A 23,776-nucleotide genomic window follows, 5' to 3' on the forward strand; every position below is an offset into this window, starting at 1 on the left:
CCAGCAAGGGCAGTGCCTCCCAGCTAAATCAATTAGCTTACAAACTGGGCAATGAAACCAAGCCTACTTAAAGCACATTCAGAACAGATAAGTCAAGGTAATGCCTTTCTGGTGGACCTGCCATGTCATTTAAAGAAAAACTGGGAGGCAAAGCATCCTGGAGTGAACTCACCAAGACCAACCACTAAGGAAAACAGGAGAAGAATGATTTTAACTATGCTACCTCAGACTAGTTTGCTTAGGTCTTTAGAAAGAAATAAAGCTTTCCTACTGCACACTACAGGACCCGGCATTTCAGGTACTAGAATTATGTCTCAGTCGAGGTTAAGGGGAGACTTTGGTAAAAACTGAAGAGTAAAGTTCTTACGGTAAGACTTTAAGTAGATTAGGAAGAAAGTCATCTCTGCTGCAGAGAGAACCAGGAAGGGAAAAATTTCACATCTGTGTCAGCATGACTACTCAGCCAAGATAAAGAATAAGAAAAAACAAGAATTGCCTCCTAGTGCTTTCAGACAATCTGGACAATTGAGCTACACCAGACTGGGAAGGAAGAAAGGCTGGACACAATTCCCTGCTGTTTTGTACAGCCACATTTCAACAAAAGCATAGCAGGAAAATGAAATACAGACTACTAAAGACTTATGTGGGAAATTAAAAACAGTATGACTATGAAAGAACCAAATTCAAATGTACAACAAGTAAATAAAATTTGTATTGGGACTTAAAAACTCCAGAAAGGAATAAACATCCAATAATGCACATTCTCATTTCAGAACAGACATGTTTTCATGTGCAATCTGATGATAAAAAGTTGCCTCTGATTTAAAAGGGAGAGGAAGCCATATGCTGTTTTTCAGTCTAACTTCTATTTTACAGTGAGGCAACCTTGCGCCTTTTACTTACTTAAGCCTCTCGTTGACCACTACATCTTCAAATTTTCTTTATTATTCTAACTCCTAAATATTTAAAAACGTGTACTTTGAATGACTTAGAAAAATATGTGTTTAATTTACACATAACAGTAGATCCACTTTTTTGGGCTTGTGCTGGACTGCAAACATTTCCTCTCCTCTCCTTCTGAAGTAATTTTTATTAAAAAAAGATTATATGACTGACTACTTTAACCTTGGCGTCTTACTATATTTGAAATGCAATAATTTACATATCTTTTGTTTTTCAAATTGAATCACAGGCAAGTGAAGTGATTTGCTCAAGACCACACAGTGTCAGTAGCAAAATTTGAACCCACAACCTTACTGATTGAATTCCTTGGTCCAAAGCCTTAACCACAACACCACATTGCCTAAAAAATAATCACTTCATAAGCTATGGTACACACAATTCTAAATCTCTCTATTATCTATACTAATAAGAGGCAAAGCCCTCACTGACTGACTGACTCACTCACTCACTCACTCACTCATCACTAATTCTCCAACGTCCCTTGTAGGTGGAAGGCTGAAATTTGGCAGGCTCATTCCTTACAGCTTACTTACAAAAGTTAGTCAGGTTTCATTTCGAAATTCTACACGTAACAGTCATAACTGGAACCTACTTTCGACCATATATACGGCCATAGCCTGCAGCTCGCTCGCCGTTTGAGGCAGAGTTGCGTCCCGCATCATCACGCCTTCCACGTAATTGAGTGCCTGCACATATAAGGTAAATATTCGCAGGTGAAGGACTGTGCTTATGCAAACGAAGATGAGATGGTCTAGTGTTTGGCACAAACTCAGCGAAAGTGCGAGAGAAACTTTTAAGTGCCATGTCTTAGCTAACATTAAATAAAGCCGTGGACATCACAAGATCACACAAGTGAGCGGCTCACGTGAACTGACTGTGAACGCAGTACGTAGAGAACAAGGAAGAGCTCCAAAGAGCGCTGAACAAAAAACGCATTACACAATTGAGAAGGCAGCAAAAGAATATGAAGCGAGTGACGCATACAAGCATATTCATAAGTGCAGCTACTGCGGAAACAAAGCACGGTGTAAACTGTAAGTTTAAATTAAGTTTATACACACGCTGTAGCTGACGTCTGTCATGCCTACGACGAATACGATATTCGTGAGATGCAAGTTTAATGAGAAGACACGAGGTATAAACGAGACTGTTATTTTTAAAATGTTTCCTTTTCTTTAACACACTTCTTTTCCGCTGCAAAGCACGGGTATTTTGCTAGTATAATATAAAATCTTGCGATGAGACAAGACTTTTTGGAAGATTTTTTCAAGTCCCATGAGTTGAGACCTTGGCCATGAGATTTTTTCAAGTCATGCCCTCCTCTCAACCATTTTCAACCACGCACATAGTAATTTCACCTCTCAATTATGTGAATGCTTTTGACAGACACAGTTTCTGCTCTCTCAGCTCTTATAAATTTTAATGTTTTCCTCACTTTTAAGTTCCCAATTAAAGATGATGTATTATGTCCAAATCTTATTTTGCATTTTACAATTCATTTATGAATATTATTATCATTTTATGGACATTTCTTTCAACGTCACATTGAATGTGGCATTATCACTGTAACAGAGAGTAGCAATGGTGGAGCATCCTTCATTTGTACCACTTTTACCATTAGCCCAATTATATCTTTAAATGTATGCCAAAGTATAATCTGGTTTTACGGAAAGATTTTTCCTTTGCAATAGGTTATGTTTATTTTTAACACATGTAAAATATTCTCTGCACACATGGCATATAATATGTTTAACAGAGGTCTTTTACAAGACTTTTCAACAGTAGGTTTATCCATCATGAGCCTTGGATTGATGTCTGTTGGACAAAGTTAACAAGCACACAATTACTCTTTGCTATGTTAATCACCACTCCCTTCACTAGGTATGAGTGACCCATCTAAATGTTCCCAACCAACTTTAAGCTGAATTCATTCATGGTTGTTGCCAGATATATATGTTTTATACACCTGGCTCTATGATATTATTTTTACATTTAAAAAAAAACCATTAAAAATACTTGATGTACATGTGAAAAATTGACAGACACACACAACCACATAAAAATTCCACATAATCAATTTTTAAAATCCGTAAATACAATATTAAGTGAAAGAGTGGGAGTTAAAGCTATACCATCTTTGGTTGTGCCAAGTAAGAGTTCAGTACTTAAAAATAAGACTGGAAAGAAATTGTGGATCCCAACACATTTCAATTTCTGGAGGTGGAAATGCCAAGAAAAAAGGTTAAGTACTTTAGTACATAAACATTTGTACAGTGACATTTGATCACACATGCATCAATAAAAAATGATGCGGTATGACAAATGTTAGTAATAAACAAGATTCAAGATCATGTTCGATTTCACAGCTTTGACTTAAATTATTAGTTGGGGACTATAACCAGATAGTACAACATTTTGGGGGACCTTAACTTAAGTTTGGGAACCCATGCAGTGTTCTCCGTAGCGTTTTTTTAGCCGAGCACCCGGTTGTCATCTCGCATGACACTGTATTAAAACGTACAATTTTGTTTCCTCTCTGATGATGCTTTCAGATGTATTACATTTGTTGTCCAACTTATCTAAGGCTTGGCAAAGGCAAGATGTCAATCTTACAAAAACTGAGCAAATTTTGATTGCCACAAAATTGTCCATCATGGAGTTGAAAGACACTCCTGGGAGATATTTTCAAAGCCTTCATCATTGTTTGGCAGAAGAATGGTCAGAGCTCCGCATTGTTTATGCACAGAGTGATGTAATGTCATTCAAAATTGCAATATATGATAAATACCTTGAGACAGTTGTCAAAGATGCAAGATTCCATGACATGCCAATTATTTCCAGCTTTTCACAAGTTTTCAATGCAGAAACTCACGATTCAAGTGAGTCTGCTGAAATTCTTTTCGATCAATACTCCAAAAATGTTAGCCCTCAAATTTTAAAATTTGAAAGTAGCAGGCAAGAATGGACAGTTGAGTCAAAAATGATCAGAAGTCAATCATACAACTTCAGTCCAAAACAGATTTAACTAAAAATGGCAATGACATCAGAGCTCAAAGAGTCGTTTCCAAATTTAGCCAAACTAGCTAATATTGGGCTAGTGATCCCAGTGAGCACAGCTGAATGTGAATGAGGGTTTTCTGCCCTCGAAAGGATCAAGACATGTTTGAGAAATCGCATGAATCAAAGCACGCTAAATAATCTCATGCTGATCTCCTTGGAGGGCCCAGATCCTGGGGACTTTGATTATAGGAAAGCTGCAGACAACTTGGCATCTAGGAAGAAAATAAGAATAAATATTTAACTGAAGTTTCATTTTTTCATTGTTTTCACTTTTCTTCCCGACAGCAACAATACTTGTGCCTCTTGGTTTATGACATAACAATTGTTATTCAAAATTTTTGTTAGGGTTCAAGGATCCTGAATTGGATACTTCTTAAACTTAATAAAAATACTCTGGCACAAGTGTCAAACCTTAAAAAAGGAAGTCATATTGAGCATTGGAAAATAATTAACAATAATTAACTAATAAAAATGGTGCACATTTCATTTTCCCCACCTCCAAATTTACCCATTCCGCCCCACCCAGCTACTTTTTCATACAACCTGGCTGGAAATAATTTCTGGGGAGAATACTGCTATGTCCTATACAACACTATTTGCACAATGATGTCTTTTGCTAAACTGGAGGATAACAATCCACGCTCTATGACTCAACTGGAAAAGGATGTACTGTGCTATCTCAAATTGGGGGTGGGGGGGGAGATAACATTTTCTTTATACCGGTCCTGTATATATATAATTTTTTTTTGCTGTTTTATTCTTGTGCGCTGAAGTTCATGGATTTCCTTGGGAGAATACTATTGTCCTTGTTATCTTATATTCATTTGCTCGATTAGCTGGGATTACTAGATTATTATTATGTTCTGTTTCTGTAAGAAACGGACACTAAAAATTGCATTCCAACCATTAATTTATTCATTTTCTGAGCTTCCACACACACACTCTTTTAAGATATTTTTAGAGAACTACTATTATATTATTTGAGGAGTAGAGGTCATAGAAAATCTTCACAGATATATGAAGAACATGTATGGACAATGAATATTGAATTTTACACAGATCCCTAGTTCTGTGTGACATAACCACTAGCCACTGTATTAATGGTGCGGCCCAAATCTGTGAATATTCTGTGGAAAATAAATACAGTAGTAGATTTAGAATGTCTTTCCCGCTGTTGGGATAACAAATATTAAGCATCACTATGAAATCTTTGCTTTGCCTCCATCATATACACATTCTTCCTGAAACATACAATTCTTAAATCCGCATAATTAAGTTCAGGGATGCAAGGGATCAGAATTTAGCCAGACAGCATAACAAGGCAGTAAATCGTTATTAAATCTCCATCACAAACTGAATTGACAGGAGTCTTCATAATCGGTGTGTTAAATTAATGTTAATTCTTTTGTAACCTTTAAAAAGTTGCCTTCAGGACTCATTCATATAACAATGGTACATATTAGTGTGGCAGAACAGGATGTAGAGCCATTTCACGTTCTTTCCCCCTCCCTCCTTTTGAGAATAAAAAAATTAATGTAAATACTCCTTTCCCTGTCTTCCTTTTCTGCACATCCCCTCCAGCTCTGCTTCATTAAGTCTAATAGCAGAGCTGCAGGTTTTACAGGACTGGAGTCTACAATTATGCTGGTGTAATGATCATTTCTGAATACTGAACCACTATTAGGGAGTCACTGATTAAAAAGCCACCACAACTTTTAATCAGTAATGCTGCAATTATCTCCCTGTCCTGGTGGGGGTTACAGAATGCATGGTCAGTTACGAGAAAAGAGTTTTTTGATTTCAAATGAAACTACTGGCTTTGCATACCTGTAACTTTTGTAAAAGCAAAAAATCTTACATATGGCCTCCAAAATGACTTATTTTGCGGTAAAGGCATGACTCTTTTTATGTGCTCTGAGATGTCTTGGTTTAACCACACAGCATTATGTATCATATAGTTACCCCTTTACATCCCCTCTATGTCTCTCAATTGTCTTGATGAATCAAAATGCACATATTTGTAATAAACCTCAGGGGTATTTGATAAGAAGCCAAACCAAAAGGCAGCAGGTTTAAACCAGAAATAAGATGGTCAGTAAAACAGAAGCTACTGGGCTCTGTGCTGACTAAACCTCATTACAGCCTTCCCTAACCCTTCAAGTATGGGGTTAACAGGTCTTGTCTACATGGATCAAGTGAACCCATTAATTACAGAATGCTTTAAGGCAGTAGTTTTCAAAATCACTCAGACTGAGCACCATTTTGTAATAGTCAAAGATACAGTAGATACCTACAGCCAACTGTCACTCTCTGGACTAAAATTTCTGTTACAATTACCTTATTTGTTTAATAGAAGTATTCATGGCAAAAAAAAAACCATTAATATTGAAATACTGGATTTACATTTCAAAACTCCAAGATTTCAGACATTGAGATATAATAAGTCTTCCCTTCATTCATTGGTCAGGAGTCCCATCTTCAATTCAAACACTCAGTATTATGGGAATGCGTATTTCCCATTCATCTTGTACGCCAAGCCTTCCAAAATTAACTGTTAAAAAAATTGTAGCAAAAATTGCATGAATGTTGCACACTTTGAGTATACAAATGGATAATGGACATGTGGATTATGCGACATGAGTTACGCAAAATTTGTTTTCTTTCTTCCATGGATGTTTTTCACATCATTTGCCATTGGCCAGAAAGGGTCGCCATTATGTTTCATTATACCATAAACTGATTTTCTCACTCTGCGTGAAAACATGACATTAAAATTTTTTCTCTCCCACCACTACAAACTACATTGGGCTAAGTAAAATATAAAATACATCATTTTTGGTCTGAGTATTCCTTTAAAAGGGAATAGAGACTACTTGGACACTTAGGTGACTGTGAGCTTTAAATGGCTTTGAAATAAAGTAAAAGGCATGTGTCAATCACTATAAACATATAGGAGTGGAAAACAAGTAAAAATTGTTGTCATTCCTAAGAAAGTTATTCAGTGCTCCTGCTGGTTGTCTTAAATCCAATCCTCATAGCTCTAACAGCAGAGAAGCTTATTTAGGAGCATGGAGGTTAGACAATAACCCAACTACTGTAACAGCATATATAGGCATGTAATTAAATACAAAGATTGATACAACGGTTGGTCCAAAACATCAAATATTAGCAATATACTCATTATAGTTTTATTCAGGATATACAGTGCATCCGGAAAGTATTCACAGCGCATCAATTTTTCCACATTTTGCGATGTTACAGCCTTATTCCAAAATGGATTAAATTCATTTTCTTCCTCAGAATTCTACACACAACACCCCATAATGACAACATGAAAAAAGTTTACTTGAGATTTTTGCAAATTTATTAAATGTAAAAAAAATTGAGAAAGCACATGTACATAAGCATTCACAGCCTTTGCCATGAAGCTCTAAATTGAGCTCAGGTGCATCCTGTTTCCCCTAATCATCCTTGAGATGTTTCTGCAGCTTAATTGGAGTCCACCTGTGGTAAATTCAGTTGATTGGACATGATTTGGAAAGACACACACCTGTCCATATAAGGTCCCACAGTTGACATTTCATGTCAAAGCACAAACCAAGCATGAAGTCAAAGGAATTGTATGTAGACCTCTGAGACAGGACTGTCTCGAGGCACAAATCTGGGGAATGTTACAGAAAAATTTCTGCTGCTTTGAAGGTCCCAATAAGCACAGTGGCCTCCATCATCCGTAAGTGGAAGAAGTTTGAAACCACCAGGACTCTTATCTAAACTGAGCGATCGGAGGGGAAGGGTCTTAGTCAGGGAGGTGGCCAAGAACCCGATGGTCACTCTGTCAGAGCTCCAGATGTCCTCTGTGGAGAGAGAAGAAACTTCCAGAAGGACAACCAGCTCTGCAGTAATCCACCAATCAGTCCTGTATGGTAGAGTGGCCAGCTGGAAGCCACTCCTTAGTAAAAGGCACATGGCAGCCCACCTGGAGTTTGCCAAAAGGCACCTGAAGGACTTTTAGACCATGAGAAACAAAATTCTCTGGTCTGATGAGACAAAGATTGAACTCTTTGGTGTGAATGCCAGGCGTCACGTTTGGAGGAAACTAGGCACCGCTCATCACCAGGCCAATACCATTCCTACAGTGAAGCATGGTGGTGGCAGCATCATGCTGTGGGGATATTTTTCCGCGACAGGAACTGGGAGACTAGTCAGGATAAAGGGAAAGATGACTGCAGCAATGTACAGAGACATCCTGATTGAAAACCTGCTCCAGAGCGCTCTTGACCTCAGACTGGGGCGACGGTTCATTTTTCAGCAGGACAACGACCCTAAGCACAAAGCCAAGATATCAAAGGAGTGACTTCTGGACAACTCTGCGAATGTCCTTGAGTGGCCCAGCCAGAGCCCAGACATGAATCCGATTGAACATCTCTGGAGAGACCTTAAAATGGCTGTGCACCAATGCTTTCCATCCAACCTGATGGAGCTTGAGAGGTGCTGCAAAGACGAATGGGCAAAACTGGCCAAGGATAGGTGTGCCAAGCTTGTGGCATCATATTCAAAAAGACTTGAGGCTGTAATTGCTGCCAAAGGTGCATCAACAAAGTATTGAGCGAAGGCTGTGAATACTTATATACATGTGATTTCTCAGTTTTTTTATTTTTAATAAATTTGCAAAAACCTCAAGTAAACTTTTTTCACATTGTCATTATGGGGTGTTGTATGTAGGATTCTAAGGAAAAAAATTAATTTAATCCATTTTGAAATAAGGCTGTAACATAACAAAATGTGGAAAAAGTGATGTGCTGTGAATACTTTTCAGATGCACTGTACAATTATGCTATATTGAGAGCACTGTTTTTACCAAGACCAAATGTTTTCTGATAACCCAATATTACGCCAAAGGAGCAATGTGGAGGACCCATATAAAGAAGCAACAGTAGGGGGGGGGCGGGGGAAAGAGGGGAAATATGGTAGTTACTAAAAGATTGATATGGACATGGCTTTGCTTTACGGATTGTTTTGTAATCTGATCAGCACCTCAAGCAGTAACCCGCAAACTGCATGAAATGCATCAAACCAACTGCCACGAACATCGGCCCTCTCTGCACACAACCTAAGCTCACAGTTTCATTTTCTTGAGTAGTGCAGTGCAGTACAAAGAGTGTTATATGGGAAGAGGCAACCACAGCTTTTTGTACAGCCAAAGTCAGGGTTATCATCAGCACTGTAGAAAGGACATGTTGCAAACAGCTGCACATACAACTTACCAAGATGCAAATGTTTTGCTGAATAAGCTCTCCCAAACTCACAAAAATTTGACATGAGTGTTATTGTAACAAATGGCCTTTGCATCACCATTTTTGATTTTACAGAAATATGGTCTCGTCCGATGCGAGAGATGGACGTCTGAAGTGGAGCTCCGCTAGCAGTGGTGCTATTTTTCATATTATTTGCTTATTATTCTGAGATATCCTGTATTTATTCAACCCGAAAGGGACCGCTACAGTATATGTAAACACATATAAACATGGCCAACAAGAAGGGGGTCCGAAGAATCAAGACTAAAGCTACATACAAGCTGCGATCAGCAAGCCCTAGTTCGAGATACGGCCTCTCAGAGACAGACCTGGATCAGATGGGCGAAAGTACAGACTCCTCGGGACCACGGTCCGCTACATCGTCGCCGGCTGAGAGCGAAAAGGGGAGCGAAGATGCGATCGTGAGTGCAGATGTGGATAGCTCGCCGATTGGAGAGGATTACCTGAAACTGGAAAAGGCCGGGAGGTCCGCGGCTTCAGTTACGCAATACGCTGGACTGGAGCAGCGGGACACCGGCTTCAGCAGAGTCTGCTGCTTCATCTACGGTACAAGAAGGCACATTTGAGCTATCTGAACTGAAAGTGTTGCTCGCTGAGCTCAGGCAAGATATAAAGAAAAGCGAGAAGGCTAATGAGAAAGCAACGGCAAAGGCACATGAGAGACTGAAACAGGAATTAAAACAGGAAATCCAACAGGCAAATGAAAGGCTGCGTCAAGAAGTACAACTTGAACTTCGACAGGTGCTGGGTAAAATTGAAGAGCGCATTGAGAAAAACTCGCTAAACTGAGCACGCTTGCTGATCGATTGGAGCATCTTAGTGAGACATTCACGAATCGGATCGAAATAGCCGAACATCTAGCTGCCAGTGCCGAGGAAAGAGCAGTAAATGTCAGTTGAATGTAAAAACTCGGAGAAAAACTTGGAGACAGACTGGCTGCTTTAGAAGATGGGAATAGAAGGTATAATGTCAGAATTGAAGGCTGCCGGAGAATCGAGAAAGTTTAAACCCGTGAAATTCGAACTGAACTTTTTCTAAAATAATCGGGGCGACTTTAAAGCAGAATCTGAGATAGCAGCGGCTTACAGCACGCTGATCAAACACCGCCAGACCCCGACCAAGATCTTTTATAGTTCGCTTTGAACGATTATCATTTAAGTTAGAGGTGATGGAACTCCTCAGGAAAAAAAGGAAGATATTATATATGAAGATTGCCACATTCGCGTCTTCCCTGACTTCTCTCCAGCAACAGCTATCAAACGCCGCCTTCTATAATATTAAACAGCGCACGGCAAGCCAATGTCAAATACGGCCTCCTGTATCCGCAAAACTGAAAGTGGAATGGCAGGGTCATTTCTATGTTTTCGCTAGCAAGGAGGAGGCAGAAAATGAGTTAAGAAAGCTGATCCCGGACTATTCTGATACATAATTGTGAGTCATGGCGGTAAATGATAAAGCTAGGATTAATAATCTACTGTCTGATCTATTTGTTTCTAAAATACGGGTTTTTTTATCAGCATATATTCTCATATTCTTATATTATTATTACTTACTTATTACTTATCATTACTTAGTATTACTAGGGCTAAATGTTTATGTTTTATTGTGCTTAATTACGTTTTCCTCCTCTTTTTTCTTTTCTAATTATTTCATGTGTACCCTAAATGAGACTGTTCAATATCATACCCTTGGTTTGCTGTTATTGCTATTACTGCATTAAGACTTGTTATGCTTGTTTTGGACACATCTTTAACACCATCACCTGGGTTTATTATCTGGGGATATCATCTTAATGCACTAAAATTGATGAAGATTATATATATATATATATATATATATATATATATATATATATATATATATATATATATATATATATATATATATTAAGTGCAAAATTCTTTTTTTTTTTTTTCTTTTCCTCTTTTAAAGACTATATTGGTAACAGATATCTCTATCTTTTAACCTTAAAGCGCCACTGCATGGGGGCTTGATGTGCTTTGGACGTGCTCTGTCTCTGGGTATGTCAGAGGACTGGGACTGCATGAAGTGGGTTTTAGCCTCACCTGGGGAGGCAAAAAGGGAGGTTGGGGGGTTAAGGGGGGAAGAGAAAGAGAGCAGGCTTGATCTATATCTAATCTATCATCTCAATCTTTATAATTATAACTATCAACGTAATAATAAGCTGCATGGCAACAACTCTTGGGGGAATAGGAAATTAAGACCTAAACTATTTCACTTCCAGTTAAGACTATAATATGACACCAAAAACTCAGAATCAGTGTCTCCATGATGGGACAGTTAACTTCGTAAGCTGGAATGTTAAAGGCCTGAATCACGAATTAAAGAGAAAGAAAGTACTTTCTCACCTAACAGGTCTAAATGCTAAAATAGTATTTTTACAGGAAACCCACTTACTAAGTAAGGATCAGTTCCGCTGCAAAAGACTGGACTGGCCAAATGTTCCATTCTAGTTTTACAAAGAAAACTAGAGGGGTGGGAATTCTCATACATAGAACAGTACCATTTGTAGCATCAGATGTAGTATTGGATCCTGAAGGGAGATATGTGATGGTCATGGGAGACTTATCTAACTGTAAAATGATTTTGATAAATGTTTATGCACCTAATGTTGATGATAAGGAATTTATACAAAATTTATTTGCATCCATTCCCAATCTGAACACTCATAAACTTATAATGGCTGGGGACTTTAATTGTGTTCTAAATCCACTTTTAGATAAGACTTCCTCCACAGGGGAACGCAACTAACACCGCAAAGATAATTACAAAGTTTATAACTGATCACAACTTATCAGATCCCTGGAGGTTTTTAAACCCAAATTCAAGAACATATTCTTTCTACTCACCAGTACATCATTGCTACTCAAGGATTGATTACTTCTTTATAGATAATAACTTCTTGCCTAAGATTAAATCTTGTAAATACGATGCTATTGTTATTTCAGACCATGCTCCGATGATCTTGGAGCTGAAATTACTAAGCCCCATACACTCACCCCGCAGATGGCGCCTCAACCCGCTTCTATTAGCTGACGAGAATTGTACTGAATTTATATCCAAACAAATTGAATTCTTTCTAGAGACAAATACATCCCCTGAGATCTCTGCAGGAATACTCTGGGAAACTCTTAAGGCCTTCTTAAGAGGACAGATTATCTCATATCTTTCCCACAGAAATAAATCCGAAGCGAAGAAAGTAGCAGAGATAAAAAGCGAAATTACTAAAATAGATGAAGAACATGCCAGACTACCAAGCGAGACTCTACATAAGAGGAGGCAGGCTCTACATTCAGAATTAAACCTCTTGACAACTAAAGAAACCGAACAACTAATTTACAAATCCAGACATCATTATTATGAACATGGAGAGAAAGCTAATAAGCTTTTAGCGCAACAAATTCACAAGCAAGATGTAGCAACGCAATCTCGTAATTACTAACACGAATGGAGATAAAATCATCGAACACAAAAATATAATGTACACTTTTAGAGACTACTATAAATCCCTATATACTACTGAGTTTAAAGAAGACAATATACAATCTAATGCATTTCTGGATAAATTACAGATACCACAAATTGACGCTATTAGTGTGGAGGAGCTCGATAAACCTCTGTCATTATCAGAATTACTGGATGCTATAAAGTCACTCCAAGGTGGAAAAGCAGCAGGCCCTGATGGCTACCCTGCAGAGTTTTACAAGAAATTCTCCGCTCAGCTAGCTCCCTCCTATTAGCAACATTTACAGAAGCCAGAGATAACCAATCTCTTCCACAAACCTTTCGCCAAGCACTAATCACTGTCTTCCAAAACAAAATAAGGACTTATTACAATGTGCATCATACAGACCAATTTCACTTCTGAATAACGACGTTAAAATACTCTCTAAAATCATAGCTAGAAGGATGGAGAAAGTGCTCCCTCAGTAATATCACAAGACCAAACTGGATTTATTAGGGGCCGACACTTATCTTCAAATCTTCGACGCCTGTTTAATGTAATATACTCACCAACTAAATCAAACACCCCAGAAATATTATTATCATTGGATGCAGAAAAGCATTCGACATGATTGAATGGAAATACCTTTTACTATTTTGGAGAAGTTTGGGTTTGGCCCAACATTTGTGCATGGATTAAATTACTGTATACTAACCCAGAAGCTTCAGTTTGCATCAATAACATTTGCTCAGACTACTTTAAACTAGAACGTGGCACAAGACAAGGATGCCCTTTGTCACCACTGCTGTTTGCAATTGCCATTGAACCACTGGCAATACATTGTCGAAATACTGATCAGATAAAGGGGATTAGCAGAGAAGGACTGGAACAGAAAATCTCATTATATGCAGATGACATGGTACTGTATATATCGGACCCAGAAAATTCTGTGCCTGCAGTCTTAGCAGCACTCACAGAATTTCAAAAGCTCTCTGGTCTCAGAATTAATCTGAATAAAAGTGTACTCTTTCCGTGAATTCGCAAGCATATAATATTAGATTAGACACCCTTCCTTTTATCATTGCAGAACAGTTTAAATACCTCGTAAACATCACAAGTAAACATAAAGCTCTTTATCAACAAAATTTCGCGTCTGTATGGAAAAAATTAAACAAGACTTGCATAGATGGTCAACCCTTCATCTCACACTAGCTGGAAGAATTAACACTGTTAAGATGAATATTCTTCCTAAGCTCCTTTTTTTATTTCAAAACATACCAATATACATTAATAAATCGTTCTTTAAGCAATTAGATTCAACAATAACCTCATTTATTTGGAATTCTAAACATCCACGCATCAAAAGAGCGACCCTACAAAGACAAAAGGCAGAAGGCGGCATGGCTCTACCTAACTTCCAGTTTTATTACTGGGCGGCAAATATACAGTCGATAAGAACCTGGACACAAATAGAAGAACATACACAGGCATGGACCGCAATAGAAGTAAAATCCTGCAGTACTTCTTTGTATTCCTTGCTTTGTGCTCCAATAAACACACGCTATCGGCAATACACTAATAACCCAATTGTGCTCCACTCACTTAGAATCTGGAACCAATGTAGAAAGCATTTTAAGACGGAGAAGCTTCTTTCTGTGGCACCCTGCAAAAGAACCACCTCTTTCAACCCTCACAAACATATGCAGTTTTAATATCTGGGAAAAATTTGGAATTAACTTGCTTAGAGATCTTTATATAGACAACGTCTTTGCATCCTATGAACAATTACATTCCAAATTTAACATTCCAGCTACAAATTTCTTTCACTATCTTCAAATCAGGAACTTTGTTAAACAGAACCTTCCAGATTTTCCTCATCTTGCACCCTCATCCACGCTGGAAAAATTATTGCTCAATTTCAAGGAGTTAGACTCCATCTCTACAATATATAAAATCCTTTTACAATCCCTTCCTTTCAAAGATCCAAGAGGACACTGGGAAAATGACCTCTCAATTAATATATCAGAAAAGGAGTGGAAAGTAGCAATGCAGAGAATTCACTCAAGCTCCATATGCGCAAAGCATACAATTATACAACTCAAAATTATATATCGAGCACATCTGTCTCAACTAAAACTCTCCAAAATGTTTCCAGGGCATGATCCAACCTGCAACGTTGCAACCAAGCCCCAGCCTCACTAGGTCACATGTTCTGGGCCTGCTCCAAATTAACATTATTCTGGACAAAAATTTTTAATTACCTCTCAGACAGTCTTGGACTCACAATCCCTCCTAACCCATTAACAGCTGTGTTTGGGGTTCTTCCAGAGGGTCTTAAAGTGGAGAAAGACAAACAAATTGTGATTGCATTCACTACACTGTTGGCACGCAGACTTATTCTGATAAACTGGAAGAACCCAAACTCTCCTCTTTTAAGTCAGTGGGAAACTGATGTGTTATATTATTTAAAATTGGAAAAATCAAATACTCAGTTAGAAGATCTGTGCAGACTTTTTTCAAAACATGGCAGCATCTAATCAGTAATATTTTGAAATGATTTTATAAAGCACAGAGAATTTGTTGATTTAGGTATTTTTAAAAGCCTTAAATTTTACACCGTTTGGCTTGCTCTCTCTCTCAAGGGTGGGGATCGATCTGTTCTTAGCATAATTCTTTTTTTTTGTAAAAACTTGATTGCTATGTATTGATTGTAATAAAATTAATAAATAAAAAAAAAAAAAAAAAAAAGAAATATGAATCGCACCTATCTTGAAAAATACTCAGAATTTTTTATTTTTTTTTTATTTCCCCTTGAGGAACAGGCATACTTTTTCAACATAGACAGTAGAGTGTTTTATGAGTTGTAGCTTATCGCTAACAGAGCTGCATAGCTCAACTATGGCTCATTGGAAAGCTCAAGGAGAGTACTTTTAACTTTGGCATAAGTCTACATTTCTTTTTTCTGGGTCAAAGTTTATGCCACTGCACTTTTTACGATCTTTAGTTGTTAAAAGAAAATGAAGAGCTGGGAGTAACACGTCAATTTTTTATAGAGAAATACATATGCATGGGTACTACTTGTTTATAAAAACTGGACCTGCTGATTGGTCCCCTTCATGAGATAATTACCCTAAACTGTTGAAGTTTAAATAAAAAAATGCAATTCCCAAGACTCAAAATGGCATATGGGGAGAGATATAAAAGTTTTTCATTTCATTTAATTTGCTTTCAAAGAGACCTGGGTTCGCTTCCCAGGTCCACCCTGTGTGGAGTTTGCATGTTCTCCCTGTGTCTGCGTGGTTTTCCTCCGGTGCTCCGGTTTCCTCCCACAGTCCAAAAACATGCAGGTTAGGTGCACTGGCGATCCTAAATTGCCCCTAGTGTGTGTGTGTGTGTGTGTGTGCGCGCGCCCTGTGGTGGGCTGGTGCCCTGCCTGGGATTTCTCACTGCCTTGCACCCTGTGCTGGCTGGGATTGGCTCCAGCAGACCCCTGTGACCCTGTGTTAGGCTATAGCGGGTTGGATACTGACTGACTGACTGACAAAAGAAATGTATTTTTAATCAAGAATGGTCTGAACATAAGAAACAGCAAAACTGACACAACACACTAATCTCATTTGCTTTTACCTTTCTATTTCATAAAACAGCCTAAAGTGTAAATATGCTACATTGTTTGGGTGGTTTGTTGCAATCATGTAGCTTTGATAGGAAAAATGTAATACCTCATAAGAAAACACTCTAAATTATAATTTATACACATATCTCAAGATTTTTTTTAATAAATGGAAAATATTTCTGCACTCTGTAAGGTAGGTATAATTATCAAAAATTGTGATACAAGGACTCCAAATCGCTATGAAGTTCAAGGCTTAATGAGCTAATCCAACCAATTTGGTGTTGCAAGTAATCAGTATTGAGCAGTTACATGCATTTAAATCAGCAAAATTACAAGGGACCCAAATTTTTGCACAGCCAGTTTTTCACATTTGATTTAATTTCACACAACTAAATACTACTTCACTAAAAATCTTTGTTCGGAAAACACCCCAGTACTCAGATGTTCCTAAGAAATGAAACACATACCACTGTTATCTTTTTTGTTGCAAGTAGAGTAAATTATTATGCAGGCGGAGAGGGGTTCCCAAACTTTATCATTTGACCGTACATGAGGCCCCTGCTCATAAAAATTATGCTGAAACCTATAAAACATCAACCCCACATAGATGTGGGAAGAGATGGAGAGAAAGAAAAAGATGCACACTGTATATTCCCAAACCTCTGAGATATAACTGTAAGGAATGTAATCAGGAAATGGAAGGCCACAGGCACAGTTGCTGTTAAACCCAATAGGTCTGGCATGCCAAGAAAAATACAGGAGTGGCATATGCACAGGATTGTGAGAATGGTTACAGACAACCCACAGATCTCCTCCAAAGACCTACAAGTACATCTTGCTGCAGATTGTGCATCTGTACATCATTCTACAATTCAGCGCAATTTGCAAAAAGAACATCTGTATGGTAGGGTGATGAGAAAGAAGCCCTTTCTGCACTCACGCCACAAACAGAGTCGCTTGTTGTATGCAAATGCTCATTTAGACAAACCATATTTCTTTTAGAACAAAGTGCTTTGGACTGATGAGACAAAAATTGAGTTATTTGGCCATAACAAAAAGTGCTTTGTATGGCAGAAGAACACGAACATATTACAAGAAAAATACCTGCTACCTACTGTCAAATTTGGTAAAGGTTCCATCATGCTGTGGGGCTGTGTGGATAGTTCAGGGACTGGGGCCCTTGTTAAAGTCAAGGGTCAGATGAATTCAACCCAATATCGACAATTTCTTCAGGGTAATGTTCAAGCATCAGTCACAAAGTTGAAGTTACGCAGGGGTTGGATATTCCAACCAAAACACAGTTCAAAATCTACAAAGGCATTCATACAGAAGGAGAAGAACAATGTTCGGGAATGGCTGTCAGAGTCCCCTGATTTCAATATCATCAAATATCTATCTAAGCTGTTATATTTGCAAAAGGAGGCTCAACTAAGTATCTCTGTTGGGGTGCCCAAATTTATGCATCTGTCTAATTTTGTTATGATGCATATTGCATATTTTCTGTTAATCCAATAAACTTAATGTCACTCCTGAAGTACTACTGTTTCCATAAGGAATGTCATATATTAAAAGGAAGTTGCTACATTGAAAAGTTACCCCAAAGATCAACAAAAATCCAAAGAATTAAGAGGGGTTCCCAAACTTTTAAATATGGCAGCATACACGGTGCGTATGCACAAAAATCTTGCATACGACTGTTTCCAAGATTACTTTGAGATGTTTAAAAACTAAACTTGGTGTAAAGCCATGCACATTTTCATGGCAGGATCCCCCCTTGCAAACTGCCAGCACCCAGCATCAAAGCAGTGCTGTTACTGTGGTCTGCTTTTTTTTTTTAGATTCACATCTATGATGAAGGTGTTATCAAATGTACTAAAATGAATTGCATATTGCTTACAAATTTAATTCACTCGATTGTAATCATTCTGTAACAACACAATGGTGCACAGAATGGCCAAACTATTCCAACTACCATAGCTGCTTTAGCATTGTTAGAAGACATCACAAATAAGAATTAGAGGAGAGTGCATATTTACAGATGATGATGACTGGCTGCTAAATCGATTTTGATTTCCAAGAGCTGTCCTATTGGAGCTGTGTGTTTAACTGGTGGCAGTTTTATCAAGGCAGACTTGGTGTGTGGGTGTGCGTGTGTGTGTCCTGCGGTGGGTTGGCGCCCTGCCCGGGATTGGTTCCTGCCTTGCGCCCTGTGTTGGCTGGGATTGGATTCGGCAGACCCCCCGTGACCTGACTTCGGATTCAACGGGTTGGAAAATGGATGGATGGATAGCAGAATGTAAAAGCAGGTAATCAGATGGAGCATTTAGTTTTTAACCAATTTATTTAATTTGTGGTCAATATCACATAGTGCAGCCCTTATATTCCTTAGTTCACTGGCCACATCTCTTACAGCATCCACTTTTGCATTTTGTGACTCCAGAACGGCACAGCAACACCATCATCGCCTGAGTATCACACGGGGTTCAGCTTTTGTAATATTGTCTGAACCTAAACAAACAGACGGTGGGCTGTGACTCGCCTTTTAATGCCAACTGTGATATTGACCACTTGTTTTTTTCTTTCGGCCACTGTGCAACTTTCTGAACTTTCAAATGTCTCCACCATGCTTTTGTTGCTTACACCACTGCGTAATCCAACAGTGTTTTTTTCTGGCCTCCATTCACTGAAATGCTTCTTTTCCTCATGTGCCTTTCCATTGTTTTTTAACCAAACACTGAACAGAAGGTGATATTTAAATTGATTTACATATTAAAATATGCAAAATTATGGGAGGAGTCAGGGTGGGGCTGTAGGCACATGCACGTGCATTAAATTTCACATTCATTGGGGTTTGTAATGTGGAAATGCATGGAACTTGGAGTAAGCACAGCTTTATGCATCTGGATGTTTTTGTGTGTATGCATATTTCCACTTTTGTCCATATGTCATATTTTAGTGTGAATTCTATGCACGGTATTATACATGAGGCCCCAGATGTATGTATGTATGTATGTATGTTTTTACAGTATATAAAAAAATTATTTACAGCACCTAAGGTAAATCTTCTTCCATTCATTTTGCTTAGTCTACAGTAACTCTTAAAAGACAAATCAGTGCACCCAATCTGAACCAGTAGTAGATCACACACTGCTAAAGGATTAATTTTAAATCAGTAATCAAGTTTTAAAATTAAACTGATTACATCATACTTGATAAATATGACACAAACAAAAAAGCAAGCTACATTATCTAAAGAGACTGCTATGAAGATAACAAAAATTTAATCTAAAAATATATAAGGAAAAACAATCACTCCACATAACGGTTCTTAAGATAGCGTGACTACTAAATAAACTTAAAACCCAAAAAAGTTGATTCAATTGGTAAAAGAACTCCATCTTAACTGCATACCGGCATCAATGGCTACTTTCCTTATTCAGGAAAAAGGGCATTAACCTACTTTTCAAGTATAATTATTTGGGCTTACTTAATGATTTCCCTGAAATCTCAAAAAGCAGAATAAGAAGTATGACAGGAAATGTATACGTAATATATGACAGATACATAAAAATTTATAATAAAAAGGACTGATTCTGGGAGTCAGTCAAGGAAATAAAGTTTCCAGCAACCATTGATAGATTTAAAGTTGCAGGTACTTTTTTTTTTTTTTTTAAAGCATGACAAAACATTTGTTGCATGATATGAAGATTCACAATTCCAAACTACATAACACAGGTCCTGTATTTCTACCTAGTCAGAGTATGCAAACAAAATACAGGAGTAAGCTGTTGTACAGGTGAAGGTTAGGCTACAACAGAGCTGTCTATACACTTACAAATGTGTGTTGATTTTTTACTTGTTCCCTTAATTTTTTCTTCTTGATTTTTTTGATGCCGCAAAGAAAACAGATTTCCTAAGGTGCTTACCACAGAAATCATAGTATATGTTAAATGGAGGAGAAAAAAAAAAAGAACGTTAGATTCACTTCCTCAAATCTCTGCCTCCACCATGACAAAGAAAACGTCCACAGATGAGCAAGAAAAGAAGCAATTTACAAATTCATAGTTGGATTTCCTTTTGAATTAAATCTGTATTTAGATATTTTTTATCTAAAGTTGTCTTACAATTCGCAAAGGTATAATTCCTTCCATATTTCACAAGCAATATTGATAGTTTGACAATTGAGCCTTACATAGACATCAAAGGGTTTTTCTACAATTCTTGTTCAAGCACCCTTTGTCTACTACTTCATCCTAATTAACTGCTTCTGATCACCCTTCTTAATGCTATAGCTCTGCACTTGATAGCTACCACTATAAATGACCAGACCAGAATGGTGTTTTGATCCCAGGTTTACATTCCTGAAAGTTCTCCCCTTTTTAAAGAAAAGGGCAAGACTTACCAGTAGACTCCAGCGGAAAAACAAACTAAAAACATCCTGAGTGGACAAAAAGGAATCTATTGTGCTCAGGCAGTAAGAGTACATATTAACCTGCTGTGTCCCTCACAAAACTATTCCAGCCAACTCAACAATTTCAACTGCCTTCCTTACAAGAAACAGAAACTAACCAGCAAACCCACGATTATTAAAAGAATCACAAATCCAAGAATGGCAATCACTTTCTGTTCCCTCCGATATTTGGAGGGAAGGTCTCATTTTTGTTTTTCTTTGGCTGTGTCATTAGCTAGAAGTCGTTAGCGGACAACGGCGGATTCGCATGCTAAAGTGGCCATGGTGGCGGATCCGGGCTTGGAGGGCTACATTACAAAATGAAGGTGGTATATGCGGTGGTGTAGGTGGTCGTGTTTGGGCGGCGGTGGTAGTGTGTATTGCTTGCTTGTGGCCTCTGGCATCTGTGCATATATGCAACCTGGCGTGTACGCTTTACCTCAGGTTTAGTTTACAGGTCGTGTTGTGTTGTTTGGGCGCCACCTACTGACTCTGGGAAGCCACTGGGTTTGACTCTGGGGCGCCGAGGCGCAGTGCGTATGCGCTTTTGGTGCATCTGGCATCCGTGCATATATACAACCTTCGTTTAGTAATATAGATGCACATGTAGCCACAGCAAGACCAGAGCCAACACTCCTGGACATACTTTTTATTTAGTTACAGTAACTGATAGTTTTAACCAAAACAACCTACAATCACACTTGTTCAACGCACAGGTCAAATAAGTCACCAAGAGTCACGCATTTCAGAGCAGGCATTTAAACACTAACTTTACAATTTTTATTTCTAAATCTCAGCCAATACTCTGTGCTACCTATCTACACTGAATTCATAGTTGATTGTTATTTGATGACAGCTGATGCTCTATTTTAACATTCATTCTAGGAGGATTTCTTGTTCTTTAAATATTTAACTTTTATTCAATACAATTTAATGGAAATAAAAATGTTACTAAAAGAACAATATCAAAGTCAGTCTCAAAGGTGTTTTGTTCTGTCAGTCTCATTGTGAGTCTTTTATAGTTTGTTTTGAACGATTATCATTTAAGATAGAGGTGATGACACTCTTCAGAAACAAGGAAGATATTATATATGAAAATAACCACATTTGTATCTTCCCGGACTTCTCTCCAGCAACAGCTACTAAACGCGCAGCCTTCTCCAACATTAAACAGCGGTTACGGCAAGCCAGCGTCATAATAGTGAGTCATGGCGGTTAATGATAAAGCAAGGATTAATAATCTACGGTCTGATCTATTCGTTTAAAATATGGGTTTTTATCAGCATATATTCTCATTATTACTTAGTATTACTAGGGCGCTATCTGTTTATGTTTTATTGTGCTTAATTACTTTTTCTTTTTTTTCTAATTATTTCATCTCTACCCTAAACAAGACTGTTCAATATCATACCCTTGGTTTATTGTCATTGTTATTGCTGCATTAAGACTTGTTATGCTTATTCTGGACACATTTTTAACTCCATCACCCGGGTTTATTATCTGAGTGTATCATCTTAATGCACTAAAATTGCTGAAGACTATATATATATTTTAAGTGCAAAATTCTTTTTTTTTTTTTCTTTTTTAAAACGACTATATTGGTAATAGATATCTCTATCTTTTAACCCTAAAGCGCCGCTGCATTTGGGCTTGTTTTGCTTTGGCCGTGCTCTGTCTATGGGCATGTCAGAGGACTGGGACTGTGTGAAGTGGGTTTTAGCCTCACTTGGGGAGGCAAAAAGGGATGGTGGGGGGTTAAGGGGGAAAGAGAAAGAGAGCAGGCTTGATCTATACCTATTCTATCCTATTAATCTTTATAATTATAACTACCAACATAATAATAATCTGCATGGCAACAACGCTAGGGGAAATAGGAAATTAAGGCCGAAGCGGTCTCACTTCCAGTTAAGACTATAAAATGACATCAAAAACTCAGAATCAGTGTCCCCATGATGGGACAGTTAACTTCGTAAGCTGGAATGTTAAAGGCCTGAATCACGAATTAAAGAGAAAGAAAGTACTCTCTCACCTAACAGGTCTAAATGCTAAAATAGAATTTTTACAGGAGACCCACTTACTAAGCAAGGATCAGTTCCGGCTGCAAAAAGACTGGACTGGCCAAATGTTCCATTCTAGTTTCACGAAGAAAACTAGAGGTGTGGGAATTCTCATACATAGAACAGTATCATTTGTAGCATCAGATATAGTATTGGATCCTGAAGGGAGATATGTAATGGTCATGGGAGACTTATCTAACTGTAAAATGATATTGATAAATGTTTATGCACCTAATGTTGATGATAAGGAATTTATACAAAAATTTATACAATTTATTTGCATCCATTCCCAATCTGAACACTCACAAAGTTATAATGCCTGGGGACTTTAATTGTGTTCTAAATCCACTTTTAGATAGGACTTCCTCCACAGGGGGAATGGCATCTAACACTGCAAAGATAATTACAAAGTTTATAACTGATCACAACTTATCAGACCCCTGGAGGTTTTTAAACCCAAATTCAAGAACATATTCTTTCTACTTACCAGTACATCATTGCTACTCAAGGATTGATTACTTCTTTATAGACAATAACTTCTTGCCTATGATTAAATCTTGCAATCTAACAATGATGCTATTGTTATTTCTGACCATGCACCGATGATCTTGGAGCTAAAATTACTAAGCCCCATACACTCACCCCGCAGATGGCGCCTCAACCCGCTTCTATTAGCTGACGAGATTTGTACGGAATGTATATCCAAACAAATCAAATTCTTTCTATAGACAAAAACATCACCCAAGATCTCTGCAGGAATACTCTGGGAAACTCTTAAGGCCTTCTTAAGAGGACAGATTATCTCATATCTTTCCCACAGAAATAAATCCGAAGCCAAGAAAGTAGCAG

The 23,776-nt window shown here is 37.9% G+C and overlaps 1 protein-coding gene across 1 annotated transcript in view; it reads right to left on the reverse strand.

Annotated features, from left to right (window-relative positions):
- LOC120535943 (vacuolar protein sorting-associated protein 26B-like) overlaps positions 1–23,776 on the reverse strand; it is a 43,164-nt gene that overhangs the window by 11,770 nt on the left and 7,618 nt on the right. The window lies entirely within an intron of this gene.

This window comes from Polypterus senegalus, chromosome 9 (genome assembly GCF_016835505.1).
Source record: "Polypterus senegalus isolate Bchr_013 chromosome 9, ASM1683550v1, whole genome shotgun sequence".
Classification (NCBI taxonomy): Eukaryota; Metazoa; Chordata; class Cladistia; order Polypteriformes; family Polypteridae; genus Polypterus; species Polypterus senegalus.